General features: G+C 35.5%; 1 pseudogene; it reads right to left on the bottom strand.

Moving 5' to 3' along the window:
* Positions 1-2554: 2554 nt before the first annotated feature.
* LOC127548848 (60S ribosomal protein L3-like) lies at positions 2555-3758 on the bottom strand (annotated as a pseudogene).
* Positions 3759-13301: the final 9543 nt, after the last annotated feature.

The raw sequence follows: 13301 nt of genomic DNA, 5'->3' as shown, positions 1-13301 counted from the left end.
CTGGTTCTGCACACATATATTGTATCTAGAATATACTGTGACATTAAAAAAAAAGAAAGAAAGAAAAGAAAAGAAAAGAAAAAGGAAACTAGTCAAGCCCCAAGTGAAGGAGATAAGACTTTGAAGGAAACAATAATGGATTTGGACTTTAACCCCTGGCTACTCTTATGGTGATCACTGAACTGAAAAGAAAGCTGCTTCCAGAGATCCTAAGAAAACTCAACAGAGAACATTATTAGAGTAGAGAAAGGAAATCCAAACAGATTTGATTCTAAAAATAATAAGGCACTACTGGATTTTATTGAATAGAGGAATAACACAATCAAATTGTACCTGAGGAAGACCAATTTGACATCTGAGCATAGGATAAAAGAGACTTGAAGTAGCAAACAACAAGAAAATTATACCTCTTCAGCAGGATGATTTTAGAGAGGCCTGGAGAGACGTACCTGAACTGATGCTAAGAGAAATGAGCAGAACCAGGACATAATTGTACATGACATCAATAGTATACTATGTTTACTTCTGAGGGACATGACTCTTTTCAACAATGAGATTATTGAGGTCAGTTCCAATGATTTTGTGATGAAAAGAGTAATCTGCATGCAGATGAGAGTAATGCATGTGAGAACTGAGTCTCAATCTTTTTGTTGTTATTTGCTTACATTTTGTTTTCTTACTCATTTTTGTTCTTTTTTGATATGATTGTCTTAAACAGGAAGATCTTTATATAAATGTGTTTATATATATTGGATTTAATATATATTTTAACATGTATAACATATATTCAATTGCTTGCCATCTGGGGAGGGTTGGGAAGAAAGAAAGGAAAATTTGGAACAAAAGGCTATTCAAAGGTCACTGTTGAAAAATTATCCATCCATATGTTTTGAAAATAAAAAAAGCTTTAATAATAAACAAACAAACAAACAAACAAATAAATAAATAAGGTTACAGCTCTAATCCACACTTGAGGTAATGAGATATTTTGCCCCAATGTGATGGAAATGTCAGAGGAGAAAAGTGGGTATATATATAAAGGTAGAAGTAACATGAGTTTTTAATAGATTCCACAGGATGTAGGAAAGAATGAGGAGTAGACAATGACACTTAGGTTGTGAGTTAGATGGCTGTGAAGATGCCAGTGCCCTTGACAGTAAAACAAAAATTAATGAGAATGTAGGATTTGGGAGAAATGATAATGATTTTGGCTTTGGATATGTTGTTTTTAAAATGTTATATTTATCAATGCAACCATTTTGAAAGCTTATACTTGCCCCTAGTATGTTGGGAGGGATGTGAACTGATTTGCATAGGCCTATGTGAATTACTACTAAGCATTTGGAAATGATTACAATCCATTCACAGACAAGTACAGGGATTTTTTCCAGAGATAGCTATAGTCACATGAAAACATTTGTGATTCAGGTGTACATGGGTACATTCAATCAGATAATAAATATGTAGCTTTTTTCTCCTGCATATAGATCTGAGGGGGAGACAAAGTTGTAAAAGTACTTACTTCCTCTAGAACATCCTTGTAATATGAGTACACCTTTTGTCCTAACCATTGAAAAATCTGTACTCCCTCATCACTTTCCTCAATTCCAGAACTACTCTGGATACTGTTTAGTACTTCCTTTGGAAATCTACTTAAATATTACCAATAAATGCAATCATAAAATTGTTTTCCTCCATTGTTTTTAATCTCCAGCCAAGAGAAATCCTCTTATTCTTGAATCAAAGTTCAAAGCTTTGTCCTTTCTGTATTTTATATACCTTTATCCAAATAATCTTTTTTTTTCCTTCCATAGACCTTCTTAGAGAATAAAGCAAGAGAGCAACAGCAATTAGATAGCTTGCAATTAACTATCCAGCAAAAAAAAAATATAAGAATAACAAAATATAAATTTTAAAATTTACCTTAAATTGTGAAGTAAGTTTTGGTATCAATTTTTGCATTACTTTGGCAGGAAGGAGAATGGAAAAGTGGCTGTTTCACAATTAGATCAAAGCAGAAATCTTCCAGCACTTCCCACTCTGGCTGAAACTAAAGAAAGTTGCAGTGCCTAGGTTATACCAGTAGCTTCTTGGGGTGCTGTGCCCAGGACCCTGGAAATGATCTAATAATTTACTAATAATTTAGTACTGTGATAGATTCTCCATAGATTACTGTGCCTTAAATAATGGATTCCCAGTCTGGTATCCACATGGCAGCTGCCATTCCACTTCCCCACTTACTCAAAATATTGCTTGTAACAGTATTTCTTCTTAATCTATTTCTGCCATGTTCACTTCTAATACTACCAATATGATAAAAGTTCATCCCAGCACTTACTCAGTTTGTTCTTCCAGATAGGGAAGAAAAACATTTTCTGTCTGAGACTACCGCTATTAGAAATCCCTACTTCTAGGTCACGAATGAACAGTTGTGACTATCTGTTGGAGTACATCTCAAATGATGATTACACATATAATGTGTTTTGTAAACTTTTTTTTTAGCTTTAAAAATAAATTTATTGAGAATCCACCAGCTCCAAGTTTATTTGGACAATCAGGCAGCTTCTTTTTTGGCAATCTTTTTTGAATGGTCCCATGAAAGCTTTCTTCTCCTCCACAGTCTGGAACCAACCGTGGCCAAATTTGGAGGTGGTGTCAATAAACTTCAAGTCAATCTACTCTAGGGTGCAACGCTTGGTCTGTACTAGCAGAGATTTTCGCAGGGTGAGGACCCGCTTTTTGGTCCCAACAACATAGCCTTCCAGCATGATAAAGTCATTGGTCACTTCACCATAATGGGCAAAGCCTCTCAAGGGGTTGATGCACATAGTCCATGGATGTGTTGTTTTTGATCAGCTTGCCATCCTTGATCTGGTAGCTGTAGCCAATCTTGTAGATCTTTTTGTTGATCTCAGTGCGATGGTGGTAGTCCTTCTGGCCAGCCCAAGCCATGGAGAAGGCCACACGGTCAGGATGCCAAGCTCCAATACAGGCCACTTTGCACAGGCCATGATGAGTTTTTCAGGGCAGCTTCTTTGTGTGCCAGTGGCTGGTGACACCTTTGTAGCCCTTGCCCTTGGTCACCCCAATGACATCAATCATCTCATCTTGCCCAAACACAGTGGGGGCACCTGCTGCTCCAGCTTCTCATTGGCCCAGTCCAGTTTCTCAGACACGCTGCCACCATTTAACTGGATCTCCATCAGGTGAGACTTCTTTTGCCTCAGGAAGAACAGGCGCATCTGAGTGTGGGCAATGACCCGGATCATCTGGCAGTACTTCTTCATGCTGTTGAAGTCTTTCTCCAGCTGCTTCTTGCCATCATCATCCTGTCACTTCTTGCAGTACTTGGTAAAGGCCTTCTTCTTGGATTTATGCCAGTTCTTGTAGAACTGCCTCTTACACTCATCACTGATGTGCTCAGCAAAGATGGTCTTGAAGCTCTGGAGGCTTTGTGGGGTTTGCATGTAGCCCACCATGCCGATGATCACTATGGGGGACATTTCCACAATGGTGACCGCCTCCACTACTTCCTTCTTGTTGACCTTTGAGCCAGGTCTGTCCACCTCCCGAACAATGTGGGTCATGCTGGCCTTATAAACCAGGGAGGCTGTCAAGTGGATGGGCTTGTGAGGGTCATCTTTGGGGAAGCTCTTCACCTTCCCCTGGTGCCTTCTGCTTCTCTTCCAAGGCAGGAAGTCCAGAGACCCATGCCTGGGAGCAAAGAACGTCCTGTGGGACATAGTGCCGCTGATGTGGCTATGAACGCCACCGAGGCCAGCTGGGAGAGAGATGTTTTGTAAACTTTAAAACTTATTAAATTAAATGATAGTTACACTATTACATTGGGATCACTTTACTCTGTAAATTTCCTAATATGAACATTTCTAAAGTACCATGGATGTTCAATGAGATAAGAAAGAAGCAAAGTATAGTAGGTCATGATTGTTTTGTCTCATGATCACAAGACGGGTTGTTGTTACACACATTAAATACATATGAGGCAAGGATGATGACTGTTTGTAACCAATATTCCCAGGGTGTATATAGATCCCTGAAGTGGATTAAGCTTAAATAAAAGAAAGAAAGTGAGAGACTGAAGATTAGGATGGATTTAGCTACAGTGTTCAAAAAAGAGAATTAATTTGTTCATATAATAGATAGGTCCATAGTATGATGTAAAGGGATAGAATATTCTTACAAAGAGAGAAAGTACTTGGGATTTAAATGTGTTTGGCAGATAAGGTGTTAGGGAAGAAAGAAAAGATATTTCAAATATCTAAGTTGTGAGCCCATCAATCAAGCTGTGTACCTAGGAGAATTGTTTCCAACTACAGACATGAGAAGGAAGGAATCTTGTTTCCACAGGATAAAATCTAATTCTAAAAAGTCTGAAAAATGAAGACAACTCTACAGGTAACACAGTGTGATTTTCAGATGTAGAAGATGAAACATATTTCAAAACCTGTACACTCTTAGCCAGTCAACCAATCTTTACTAAAAATTTGAGAAGAGAGAGATAACAAAAAGCAGTTTGCTGAAAATTTACTGCTATATCCTGGAAATAATATTTTATTCTCAGCTAGAGGAGTATTCTGTATGTCTCTTAACCAAGAAAAAGGAATTACTAAAAGATTCAACTGATTTTCAATCATTCTTCTTTTTTGTTTGTCTGTTGTTCTTATTTTTATTTATATTTATATTTTACAAGTAAAATTATTTATTTTTTAATACACATTACTTTATGAATCATGTCGGGAGAGAAAAGTCAAAGCAAAAGGGAAAAGCCATGGGAGAGATTTCTTAAAAAAAAAAAAAAAAAAAAAGAAGAAGTGAACATAGCATATGTTGATTTACATTCAAATTTCTTAGTTCTTTCTCTGGATGCAGATGGCACTTTCTGTTAAAAGTCGATTGGTATTGGATTGGACCACTAAACCACTTAGAACCAAAATTTTTATAATTAATTATTTCGCATTCTTCCTGTTATGGTTTAAAATTTGTATTCCTAGTTTGGCTTGTTTCATTCAGCATCAGTTCATGTAAATTTTTCCAGGCCTTTCTGAAATCAGATTCTTCATATTTTTATAGAACAACAATATTCCATTATCTCCATATACTAAAACTTGTTCAGCCTTTCCCCAACTGATGACCATCTAATCATTTTCAAAATATTTGTTACAACAAAAAGAGCTACTATAAACTTTTTTAGACATATAGACTCTTTTCTCTCCTTTATATTTCCTTGGGATACAAACTCAATAGTGGTTCTGTTGGGTCAAAGGGTAAGCACAATTTTACATAGCTTTGAGCATAGTTCAAAATTGCTCCCAGAATGGTTGAATTATTTCACACTTCCAGCAATAATGCATTAGTAGCCCAGTTTTTCCACATTCCCTACAACATTTATCATTATCTTTTCCTGTCATATAAGCCAATCTGAAAAATATGAGATGGTACCTCAAAGATGTCTTAATTTGTATTTCTCTGATCAATAGTGATTTAGAGGACTTTTTCATATGACTACAGATGGATTTAACTTTGTCATCTGAAAATGTCTGTTAATATCCTTTGACTATTCCTAAATTGGGGAATGACTTGCATTCTTATAAATTTGAATAGTTGTTTATATATTTTAGACATGAGACATTTATCTTTACCACTAGCTGTAATTTTTTTTCCTCCAGCTTTATACTTCCCTTTAAATTGTTTCTGTTAGTGTTGTTTGTGCAAAACCTTTTTAATTTAATGTAATCAAAATTGTCCATTTAGCCATTTATTTGTCATAAATTCTTTGCTTCTTGACCTAGCTGTGTTTCTACTTGGCTTATATCCCAAAGAGATCTTACAGGAGGGGAAGGGAAACTGAATGAATGCCCATCAGTTGGGGATGGCTGAATAAACTATGGTATATGAATGTTATGGAATTGTATTTTTCTGTTAGAAATGACCAACAGGGCAGAGCCGAAATGGCAGAGAAGGCACACGTGACATTTAAACTCCTCTCTTACCCTCACTATCAATATTATATTCAGCCTCAAAATAGTGCTTGACTGCTACAACTCATAAAAATTAGAAGTACAACAACTCTCCAGCCAAAGATAATCTGGAATCTCACCAGCAAAAGTTAGTCCTGAAGGGCAGGGGGAAAAAAGATCAGCATAGGCATGGAGAGAGACTAGAGGCAGACAGAGTAGAACCACAAACCAGAAGTGAGAGCACAAATCACAGCACAAGCTCACCACCCTAACCCACAGTGCTGGGCTTTTCCTTGGGGCAATTACGAACCTGCACGGCAGGGGGGCACAGCCCAGGGCAGCCTCTAATCTGCACAGTGGGGAACTCGGCCTGGGGCAATAGAACTTTTGCAGGGCGATTTGCTTCAGGCAGAGACTTTGGGTCTGAGCCAAGCCATTCACTGGTCAGCTACTAATACCCACAGCCCAAAAAGGGCTCTGGCCTGGGGCAGTGACACTTTCAACGCTTAGTCTCTAACCTTAGGGAAGTCACTAAACCACACAGGGGGGAGAGGAGGGGGTCTCCCCTGGGCACTTTAGTAGCTCAGCCATGCTAAATCACCTCCAGTTGGGGGAGTGGGAAACTTTCACTCAGAAACTCCCATACCTTGCTACCTAAAACTGGTTTACATCTCTCCCTGCTTTGCAGAGGAAGCTGGTAACCCTCTTGCTCTGAAGGCAGACCCTAAAGGCTTTAAAAAATGAATTAAAAAATTAAAAGGATGATCGATAGCTTCTATACAGAAAAAGAGCAGGTCTGCAACCCCAAAGAGACTAATAGCAAAAAGTCACCAGACAATACCCCAAAGTGGAATGTTACCTGTCCCCTTTTACATAACGCTCTCATAGAAGAGACCATTAAAAGTCTCAAAAGAGAGCTAGAAGAAGCATGGGGAAAGGAAAGAGAAGCTTTGAAATATGAATTGGAAAAGTAAAAAAAATTCCCAGGAAAGTAAGATTTGTGAACAAGAAAGTAAGATTTATGAATTGGAAAAGACAAAGAACTCACAAGAAAGTTGTATCTGTGAATTGGAAAAAAAAATAATTCACTAAAAAAAAAAAAATGTAGTGAAATGGAAAAAAAATTCCATAGAGCAAAACAATTCATTTAAAAACTCAATTGGACATATACAAAAAGAAGTAAAAAAAGCTAATGAAGAAAATGATTCATTAAAAATCAGAACTGATGCCCACTATCACCATTATTATTCAATATTGTATTAGAAACACTAGCCTCTGCAATAAGAGTTGAGAAAGAGATTAAAGAAATTAGAGTAGGCAATGAGGAAACCAAACTATCACTCTTTGAAGATGATATGATGGTATACCTAGAGAACCCCAGAGATTCTACTAAAAAGCTATTAGAAATAATTCATAACTTTAGCAATGTAGCAGGATACAAAATAAATCCCCATAAATCATCAGCATTTTTATACATCACCAACAAAATCCAACAGCAAGAGATACAGAGAAAAATCCATTCAAAATAACTGTCGACAGCATATAAAATATTTGGGAATCTACTTAGCAAGGAAAAGTCAGGTATTATATGAGCAAAATTACAAAAAAAACTTTCCACACAAATAAAATCACACTTAAATATTTGGGAAATATTAAGTGCTCTTGGATAGGCTGAGCGAATATAATAAAGATGACAATACTCCCTAAACTAATCTATTTATTTAGTGCTATACCAATCAGACTTCCAAGAAAATGTTTTAATGATCTAGAAAAAATAACAACAAAATTCATATGGAACAATAAAAGGTCGAGAATCTCAAGGGAATTAATGAAAAAAAAAATCAAATGAAGGTGGCCTAGCTGTACCTGATCTAAAACTATATTATAAAGCAGTAGTCACCAAAACCACTTGGTATTGGCTAAGAAATATATTAGTTGACCAGTGGAATAGGTTAGGTTCACAAGACAGAATAGTCACCTATAGCAATCTAGTGTTTGACAAACTCAAAGATCCTAACTTTTGGGATAAGAATTCATTATTTGATAAAAACTGCTGGGATAACTGGAAATTAGTGTGTCAGAAATTAGGCATGGAACCACACATAACACTGTATACCAAGATAAGATCAAAATAGGTCTATGATTTAGGCATAAAGAACAAGATTATAAATAAATTAGAGGAACATAGGATAGTTTATCTCTCAGACTTGTGGAGGACAAAGAAATTTGTGACCAAAGATGAACTAGAGACCATTACTGATCATAAAATAGAAAATTTTGATTATATCAAATTAAAAAGCCTACAAACAAAACTAATGCAAACAAGATTAGAAGAGAAGAAACAAACTGGGATAACATCTTCACAATTAAAGGTTCTGATAAAGGCCCCATTTCCAAAATATATAGAGAATTGACTCTAATTTATAAGAAATCAAGCCATTCTCCAATTGACAAATGTCAGAGGATATGAACAAACAATTTTCAGATGATGAAATTGAAACTATTACCACTCATATGAAAGAGTGTTCCAAATCACTATTGATCAGAGAAATGTAAATTAAGACAACTCTGAGATACCACTACACACCTGTCAGATTGGCTAAGATGACAGGAAAAAATAATGATGAATGTTGGAGGGGATGTGGGAAAACTGGGACACTGATGCATTGTTGGTGGAGTTGTGAACACATACAACCATTCTGGAGAGCAATCTGGAATTATGCCCCAAAAGTTATCAAAATGTGCATACCTTTTGATCCAGCAGTGTTACTTCTGGGTTTATATCCCAAAGAGATAATAAAGAAGGGAAAGGGCCCTGTATGTGCCAAAATGTTTGTGGCAGCCCTGTTTATAGTGGCTAGAAACTGGAAATTGAATGGATGCCCATCAATTGGAGAATGGTTGGGTAAATTGTGGTATATGAATGCTATGGAATATTATTGTTCTGTAAGAAATGACCATCAAGGTGAATACAGAGAGGACTGGTGAGACTCACATGAACTGATTCTAAGTGAAATGAGCAATTTCCATTCATTTAGATCTAATTCCTTATCAAGAGAGAAACAAGGACATATGTCCTTTACAGTTTGTAAAAGTTCAGTGATTTTCTGTAAACTTATAATTAAACCTTGGCTTTCCATAATTTTGACAATGCTCTCTAAACATTTTCCTTGAACAGAAACAGGCTGTTTTCTAAATATCTGTCCCATCTTAGCTGAAATTCTACTTTAACTCTTCTAACAAAATTTCTTTGTTGCACTCACCCTAATTTCTGGATTGAAGAGGCTTTTCCACTGGATCAGGATCAGAGGCTTTTCCACTTGAATCAGGATCGTAGCTTTTCCACTGAAATCCACTGAGGGGTCTGTTAGTCCCTGTTCGGGCGCCAAAATGTGGTGAGCTTTTTCTTCTCAAAACACAGCCAGGTGATAAAAGTTCAGATCTTTTATTATCTCCAATATAGCCCAGTTAGCTTAGAGGCCTATCTCTTTGCTTGGTGCCAAGAGCTCTTGCCACTTTGTCCTTTGCTTCTGCCTCTGCTTTCTTCAGCCTCCAGAGCCAGCACCGCTCTTCATGTCATTCCGGTGAAATCTCGACTTGTAGCTTCTTCCTCTGAAGAACTTCTTTGACTGGCCCATTGAAGCTCTATTTATGCTAGTGCTCTCTGGCCCAAAGAGCTTCAAGGTAGGTGTGAACTCATTGAACTCCAATGAGTAAAGGTGTGAACACAAGCCTTGTATTAATTAGTTCTACTTAGTACCTTGTTTCAGGTTCTGCCCAAAACATCTTCTTGTAAGATTAGATCAACTCTAATTAGTTAGCAGTTAGTAAGGATTCCAACAGCTAGAAACTGGAAATTGAATGGATGCCCATCAATTGGAGAATGGTTGGGTAAATTGTGGTATATGAATGCTATGGAATATTATTGTTCTGTAAGAAATGACCATCAAGGTGAATACAGAGAGGACTGGTGAGACTTACATGAACTGATTCTAAGTGAAATGAGCAGAAACAGATCAGCATATACCTCAACATTGATACTGTATGAGGATGTATTCTGATGGAAGTGGATTTCTTTGACAAAGAGACCTAACTCAATTTCAGTTGATCAATGATGGACAGAAGCAGCTACATCCAAAGAAAGAACACTGGGAAATGAATGTAAACTATTTACATTTTTGTTTTTCTTCCCGGGGTATTTTTACCTTCTGAATCCAAATCTCCCTGTGCAACAAGAGAACTGTTCGATTCTGCACACATATATTGTATCTAGGATATACTGCAACATATTTAACATATATAGGACTGCTTGCCATCTAGGGGAGAGGGTGGAGGGAGGGAGGGAGGAAGGGGAAAAATCAGAACAGAAGTGAGTGCAAGGGATAATGTTGTAAAAAATTATTCTGGCATGAGTTCTGTCAATAAAAAGTTATTATAAAATAAATAAAAATAAAAAATAAAATAAAAAGATTATTGGAATCAGCCTCAGAGAGAGGGACACTATTTTGTTTTTTCCTCTACTTGTATTCTACTTCTATGCAGTTTCAAAGTGAGAGAAAAATTTTGACTTTTAACTTTTTTTCCCAAAGAAATACCAACTTTTCTCATACATTAAACCAACCAGAATTTGGAAACAACTTTCTAATGACCTCATTAGAAGTTAAAGATAGTTCCAAAAGGCAGCTCAATGGTGGTTTATCATTTTTTACAGGTTATCAGAGCTTGGTTTTTAAAGAACATTTCATCCTATTTATGACTGTATAAATTATGGTTGAAGGCAGTTTTTGTTTCTGTCAGTTGCTGCAGCTGCATGGAGACTATGTTGGGAGAATTTGATATACTATTGACGTTTTTTTATGAAAGCTGTGTCAGGTTTTATTTGTGCAGATGATGGCTGAGAGACCCAAGTGACTATCACTTATTACTGAGAACATCAAATAAAATAAGCATATGGGAGTGAAGTAAGCCTAAACAAGTAAAGACAAAAAAAAAGTTATGCTAATCGATGTCATGTATAAAGTATTCTTTAATGAGTAATTCAATTTGTAAGAAAAGACTTACTTTTCCTCCCCCTCAGCTAAAGTAGGCCTTAATCTGAACATAAAACAATGTGATTATTAGGAGATTTGGATCTGAATTTTAACTCTGATGTTTTATCTTAATTCTCAGTTTTGAAATTTGTAATATAAGAATATTTATATGGATATAAACAGTATAACATAAGTATAATATATATATATATATATATATATATATATTACTATGTAGTACTACATATATAACATGTAACATTATTTACATAACACATATTATGTACATAAGTGATTATATGTGTATATGTTATATATGATAAGAAGATTATAGTCATGATGTTTGTTGGGAGAAAAGAGATGCTTAAACACTTAATTATTTAATATATGTAAAATATAATTAATATTAAAGCCATGATCTGCATTGTGAATAGAGAGCTGATCTTGAAGCCAAGAAAGTATGGACTTGAGTCCCATCATTGACATATACTTGTTGTGGCATCTGAGCAAATCATTTAATCTCTTAATGTTTCAGTTAACTAAATTTGTATGTTACAGAAAATACACCAATCTTCATTGATAGTTTCTCCATGGAGGAGTTTCTGTTGCCCTCCCATTTTAAAACCACTGAAACTAAAAATCTCTTTGAAATAGATTTCCTTGAAACCTTTTGTACAATAGGATGAAGTCTAATTTTTTTTTTTTTGTGTGTGTGTGTGTGTGTGTATACACATATACATACACATATATTTATGTAACCACTTACATAGATATATGTATATAATATACACATACATAAATATGGGTGTAAATAATACATACATCCATGTAACATCTGTGTATACATCTAAATGCATATATATTAAATCAATACTAATAAGTGGCATTTGAAGTTTCAAAAATATTTAATCTTCTTTCACCAGTCTCAACCCTGAGAGCTTCTAGAGGGAAAGGCTATTTTTATCTTTACTGTATGGCCCCACAATGGCTGGTACATGGTAATGACTTAAATATATATAAATGATTACTTGATTGACTGAAGAAAGTCAACATTATCCCTGTTTTATAAATGTTGAAGGAGAGATTAAGAGAAGGGAGTTATACAATATCAAACACTTAATAACTGGGAGAATTGTAGATTGAACTCACTTATTCTAATTCTAGTTCATGTGCTTACCAGGATAGTTACATATTTGAATTCTTCAATGCATCTAACCATAATTATATTATTATTTCCTCCCTTAATTCAGTTCACAGGATTCATCTAATGTGGTGAGCATCTTCATTCACATGAAATCCCAGTGAGGCATGCTGACAGTTGATTAGTTAATTCTCATTATCTGATTAGAGGGCAACATTTTTCATTCCAATATTACATCTTTTTACATTTCTTCTTGTGTGTCAGTTTTTTGGTATTGAATTGCAGCCTGCTCCTATCATCATGAGCTTTCCCCTTGGTGTAGTCTTCAATTTCAATCTTTCATAGAGTAAAGTGTTCCATAATTCACAATCATTTATCATTCCTGGAAGAACATTGGTATTAAACAGGTGGCCTTTGGCATAGGGAGAAGTTTAAAATCATTTACAAATCCTTGAACATTTTCAACTCAAATTAGTATGTTCTGTTCCTCCTGTTCTATCCTGACTATTTCTTATCTATTTATAAATTTTGTAAAATATATACATAAAATACATGCATATACATAAATATGCATATATTTATAATTATACACAGAGAAAGACACACACACAGTTAGATTATACATCTAAATACATGCTATATGGCAAGAAACTGGAAACGGAGTGGATGCCCATCAATTGGAGAATGGGTGATTAAGTTATGGTATAAGAATGTTATAGAATATTGTTGTTTTATAAGAAACAATGAGCAGGATGAATTGTGGGAGACCTGGAGAGACTTACCAACTGCTATTAATGAAATGAGCAAAATCAGAATATCATTGTACACAACAACAAGAAGATTATATGATGATCAATTCTAATGGACGTGACTCTTTTCAACAATGAGATGCTCCAATGGGCTTATAGTGAAAAGAACCATCTGTGCCCAAAGAGAGGAATGTGGGGGACTGAATGTGGGTCACAATATAGTATTTTCACTTTTTGTTGTTGTTTGCTTGCATTTTGTTTTCTTTCTTATTCTTTTTTTTCTTTTTGATATGATTTTTTTTCTTGTGCAGCATGATAATTGTGGAAATAAACATATATTGGATTATTTGTCATCTAAAAATGGTAGTGTGAGAAGGGAGGGAAACATTTGGAACACAAGGTT

The sequence above is a fragment of the Antechinus flavipes genome, chromosome 1 (genome assembly GCF_016432865.1).
Source record: "Antechinus flavipes isolate AdamAnt ecotype Samford, QLD, Australia chromosome 1, AdamAnt_v2, whole genome shotgun sequence".
Lineage (NCBI taxonomy): Eukaryota > Metazoa > Chordata > Mammalia > Dasyuromorphia > Dasyuridae > Antechinus > Antechinus flavipes.
This window is presented reverse-complemented; position numbering and strand designations above follow the sequence as displayed.